This window comes from Oncorhynchus mykiss, chromosome 8 (assembly GCF_057628025.1).
Source record: "Oncorhynchus mykiss isolate SJ-2025 chromosome 8, ASM5762802v1, whole genome shotgun sequence".
Lineage (NCBI taxonomy): Eukaryota > Metazoa > Chordata > Actinopteri > Salmoniformes > Salmonidae > Oncorhynchus > Oncorhynchus mykiss.
This window is the reverse complement of record NC_143029.1, coordinates 89,595,001-89,600,000: the sequence shown is the minus strand read 5'-3', so window position 1 is coordinate 89,600,000 and position 5,000 is coordinate 89,595,001. Positions and strand designations below refer to the sequence as shown.

The 5,000-nt window shown below is 50.1% G+C and overlaps 1 pseudogene across 1 annotated transcript in view; it reads right to left on the bottom strand.

The window, feature by feature from the left end:
* LOC110530822 (receptor-type tyrosine-protein phosphatase mu-like) overlaps positions 1-5,000 on the bottom strand; it is a 583,690-nt pseudogene that overhangs the window by 102,630 nt on the left and 476,060 nt on the right. Inside the window, exons 21-22 of the transcript XR_016482710.1 lie at positions 4,654-4,742; positions 3,138-3,214 (exon numbers count right to left, since the gene is read on the bottom strand). The product of XR_016482710.1 is annotated as a receptor-type tyrosine-protein phosphatase mu-like (transcript). The remainder of the gene's footprint in view (positions 1-3,137; positions 3,215-4,653; positions 4,743-5,000) is intronic.

The window sequence follows — 5,000 nt, the reverse complement described above, 5'->3', positions numbered from 1 at the left end:
AAACCACTTAAGGAAGTCAGGTGGTTAGATCGGGCATTCAGCTTCAAGAAGCCAGTCACTAATACATCAGGTCTCACTTCTAACACTTGCTATTGTCAGGGAACGGTTTCTCGACAGGAACCTCAACATAGCCTTTTCTCAGACAACTGTCTTGATAGTGGAAAACGGCTTTGCTTCAGTCAGTTCACTATGTCCTGACATTACTCCCTATGATGTGTCATAGGTTAACTACTCCCTATGATGTGTCATAGGTTAACTACTCCCTATGATGTGTCATAGGTTAACTACTCCCTATGATGTGTCATAGGTTAACTACTCTCTATGATGTGTCATAGGTTAACTATGTCCTGTCATTACTCCCTATGATGTGTCATAGCGGTTCACTATGTCCTGTCATTACTCCCTATGATGTGTCATAGGTTAACTACTCTCTATGATGTGTCATAGGTTAACTACTCCCTATGATGTGTCATAGGTTCACTATGCCCTGTCATTACTCCCTATGATGTGTCATAGGTTAACTACTCCCTATGATGTGTCATAGGTTAACTACTCCCTATGATGTGTCATAGGTTAACTACTCTCTATGATGTGTCATAGGTTAACTATGTCCTGTCATTACTCCCTATGATGTGTCATAGCGGTTCACTATGTCCTGTCATTACTCCCTATGATGTGTCATAGGTTAACTACTCCCTATGATGTGTCATAGGTTAACTACTCCCTATGATGTGTCATATGTTAACTACTCCCTATGATGTGTCATAGGTTAACTACTCTCTATGATGTGTCATAGGTTAACTATGTCCTGTCATTACTCCCTATGATGTGTCATAGCGGTTCACTATGTCCTGTCATTACTCCCTATGATGTGTCATAGGTTAACTACTCCCTATGATGTGTCATAGGTTAACTACTCTCTATGATGTGTCATAGGTTAACTATGTCCTGTCATTACTCCCTATGATGTGTCATAGCGGTTCACTATGTCCTGTCATTACTCCCTGTGATGTGTCATAGCGGTTCACTATGTCCTGTCATTACTCCCTATGATGTGTCATAGGTTAACTACTCCCTATGATGTGTCATAGGTTAACTACTCCCTATGATGTGTCATAGGTTAACTACTCCCTATGATGTGTCATAGGTTAACTACTCTCTATGATGTGTCATAGCGGTTCACTATGTCCTGTCATTACTCCCTATGATGTGTCATAGCGGTTCGCTATGTCCTGTCATTACTCCCTATGATGTGTCATAGCGGTTCACTATGTCCTGTCATTACTCCCTATGATTTGTCATAGCGGTTCACTATGTCCTGTCATTACTCCCTATGATGTGTCATAGCGATTCACTATGTCCTGTCATTACTCCCTATGATGTGTCATAGCGGTTCACTATGTCCTGTCATTACTCCCTATGATGTGTCATAGCGGTTCACTATGTCCTGTCATTACTCCCTATGATGTGTCATAGCGGTTCACTGTGATCTATATTCATCTGCGCTCTCTGTTTTATGGATAATTCCCATTCCTATCTACATAGCGGTTCACTATGTCCTGTCATTCCCATCTACATAGTGGTTCACTATGTCCTGTTTTTACTCCCTATGATGTGTCATAGCGGTTCACTATGTCCTGTCATTCCTATCTACATAGCGGTTCACTATGTCCTGTCATTCCTATCTACATAGCGGTTCACTATGTCCTGTCATTCCCATCTACATAGCGGTTCACTATGTCCTGTTTTTACTCCCTATGATGTGTCATAGCGGTTTACTATGTCCTGTCATTCCTATCTACATAGCGGTTCACTATGTCCTGTCATTCCTATCTACATAGCGGTTCACTATGTCCTGTCATTCCTATCTACATAGCGGTTCACTATGTCCTGTCATTCCTATCTACATAGCGGTTCACTATGTCCTGTCATTCCTATCTACTAGCTCGGAGTTTGCCGATCCCGACTTTGTTCGGGGGAAAATCTATTTGTTATGACTGCGATATGTGGATGTCTCAGCTAGCTACCTTGAGATAAACACACTACTTTAAGAAGTCGCTCTGGATAAGAGCTGTTAAATGACTAACATGTTAAACTGTAATCAACCCCCATAAACTCAGTTTCCCATCAGCCTTCATTTGTACCAACCGGCTCCTGATTTTCATTCCCACAAACACGCCTGAAAGAAGAAGACATACAACTTTAAATAAAGGCAGTGTGTGTCCTAAAGGTTCACCATGACACCCTGCCAGCTCCCCTCTCTCAACTCTCTCGCTCCGCTCTCGCTACCCTCTCTCTACCCTCACTCTCCCTCTCGACTCCCCCCTCGCTACCCTCTCTCCCCTCACGCTCCCCCTCGCTCCCCTCTCTCTACCCTCCGCTACCCTCTCGCTCCCTCTCTCTCCCCCTCTCGCTCCCTCCCTCTCTCTCCCCTCTCCTCTCGCTCCCTCCCTCTCTCTCCCCCCTCTCTCTCCCCTCTCGCTCCCTCTCTCCCTCTCGCTCCCTCCCTCTCTCTCCCCCCTCCCTCTCGCTCCCCCTCCCCTCTCTCTCCCCTCTCGCTCCCTCTCTCTCCCTCCCTCTCTCGCTCCCTCTCTCTCCCCTCCCTCTCGCTCCCTCTCTCTCCCCTCCGCTCTGGCTTCCCCTCCCCTCTCGCTCCCCTCCCCTCTCGCTCCCTCTCTCTCCCTCCTCGCTCCCTCTCTCTCCCCTCACCCTCTCGCTCCCCTCCCCTCTCTCTCCCTCTCTCTCCCCTCTCGCCCCTCTCTCTCCCCTCCCCTCTGGCTCCCCTCTCGCCCCCCTCTCGCTACCCTCTCTCTCCCTCTCGCTCCCTTCTCGCTCCCTCTCGCTCCCTCTCTCTCCCTCCCTCTCGCTCCCCTCTCGCTCCCCTCTCGTCCCCCTCTCTCCCTCTTGCTCCCCCCTCGCTCCCCCTCTCGCTCCCTCTCTCTCCCTCTCTCTCCCCTCTCGCTTCCTCTCTCGCTCCCCTCTCTCCGCCCCCTCTCTCTCCCCTCTCGCTCCCCTCTCGCCCCTCTCTCTCTCCCCTCTCGCTCCCGAGAGCATCGGAGCAACCGTTGCGTCCTTGTAACCGGCTAGTGTGTGTGTGTGTGTGTGCGTGTGTGTAGCTGGCTGGTGTGTGTACTTACATCAACGTAATTTGCATTAATGTAATCCGAGTTCTGCTCTCCCTCCAGGGGCTGAAGTCTGACTCGGGAGTGATCATCTGGAAGACAGGAGGAAGAGATGGAGGAGAGGAGAGGAGGAAGAGAGGAGGAGAGGACAGGAGGAAGAGAGAGGACAAGAAGGGAGAGGAGGACAGGAAGAGAGGAGGAGAGGGACAGGAGGGAAGAGATGAAGGAAGGGACAGAGAAAGAAGGAAGGAGCAGGAGGAAGAGATGGAGGAGAGGACAGGAGGAAGAGAGGAGGAGAGGAGAGTACAGGGGGAAGAGAGGAGGAGAGGACAGGAAGAGGAGGAGAGGACAGGAGGGAAGAAAGGAGGAGAGGACAGAGGAAGGAGAGGAGGAGGAGAGGACAGGGGGAAGAGGGAGGAGGAGGACAGGAGGAAGAGAGGAGGAGAGGAGAGGACAGGGGGAAGAGAGGAGGAGAGGAGAGGACAGGAGGAGGGAGAAGAGGGAATGACAGGAGGGAAGAGTGGAGGTGGACAGGGGGAAGAAGGAGGAGAGGAGCGGACAGGGGGAAGAGAGGAGGAGAGGAGAGGACGGAGGAAGAGAGGAGGAGGGACAGGAGGGAAGAGAGGAGGGGAGGACAGGAGGAGGGAGGGGACAGAGGAAGGAGGGAGAGGAGAGGACAGGAGGAGGGAGGAGGAACGGGGGAGGACAAGGAGGGGGAGGACAGGAGGAGGGGAGAAGGAGAGGACAGGGGGAAGAGAGGAGGAAGAGGAGAGGACAGGGGGAAGAGAGGAGAGGAGAGGACAGGAGGAAGGAGGGAGGGGACAGGAGGGAAGAGAGGAGGGGAGGACAGGAGGAGAGAGGAGGAGAGGAGAGGACAGGGGGAAGAGAGGAGGAGAGGAGAGGACAGGGGGAATGAGGAGGGGAGAGAGAGACAAAGAGGGAAGAGAGGAGGGGAGGACAGGAGGGAAGAGAGGAGGAGAGGAGAGGACAGGGGGAAGAGAGGAGGGAGAGGAGAGGAACAGGGGGAAGAGAGGAGAGGACAGGAGGGAAGAGAGGAGGAGGGGACAGGAGAAGGAGGAGAGGGAGGGACGGGGGAGGGAGGGAGGGGACAGGGAAGGAGGGGAGGACAGGGGGAAGAGAGGAGGAGGAAAGGACAGAGGGGAAGAGAGGAGGAGAGGACAAAATACAAGGGATATTATGTTTACACTTTTTGACCCACATAGTGTTTATTTTTTATTGGCATAACCCTCGACTCACTATCCTGACTGATAATAGCAGAGGCCTTTACCCACAGACAGAGAAATTAGAATGACACATTTAATATAGATTCATATTGATCAGAGAGGAGATAGAAAAATCAGTCTATATAATATAGATTAATATTGATCAGAGAAATCAGTCTATACAATATAGATTAATATTGATCGTAGAAATCAGTCTATATAATATAGATTAATCTGATCAGAGAAATCAGTCTATATAATATAGATTCATTTTGAACAGAGAAATCAGTCTTATGCATTATACACACATGCAATGATGTTCCCATATATATCGGTTCTTCATCGGTTCTCATCTTTCTCGCAGAGTCCCACGAGCGGACTGTACCTCAAAGAAGCTCTAAAGGGAGGGAGAGAATAACAGAGGGAAGGAGGAGGAGGAAAGGGAGGGAATAAGAGAGGGAGGAGAGGGAGGGAGAGAAGAGAGGTAGAGAGAGGAGAACAGAGAGAGAGAGAGGAGGGAGGTAGAGAGAGAGAAGAGATTGAGGGAAAGAACAGAGGGAGAGATGAAGAGGAAGAGAGAGAAGAGAGGTAGAGAGAAGAGAGGCAGGAAGAGAAAGGAAGGAGGGAGGTAGAGAGAAGAGATTGAGGGAAAGAA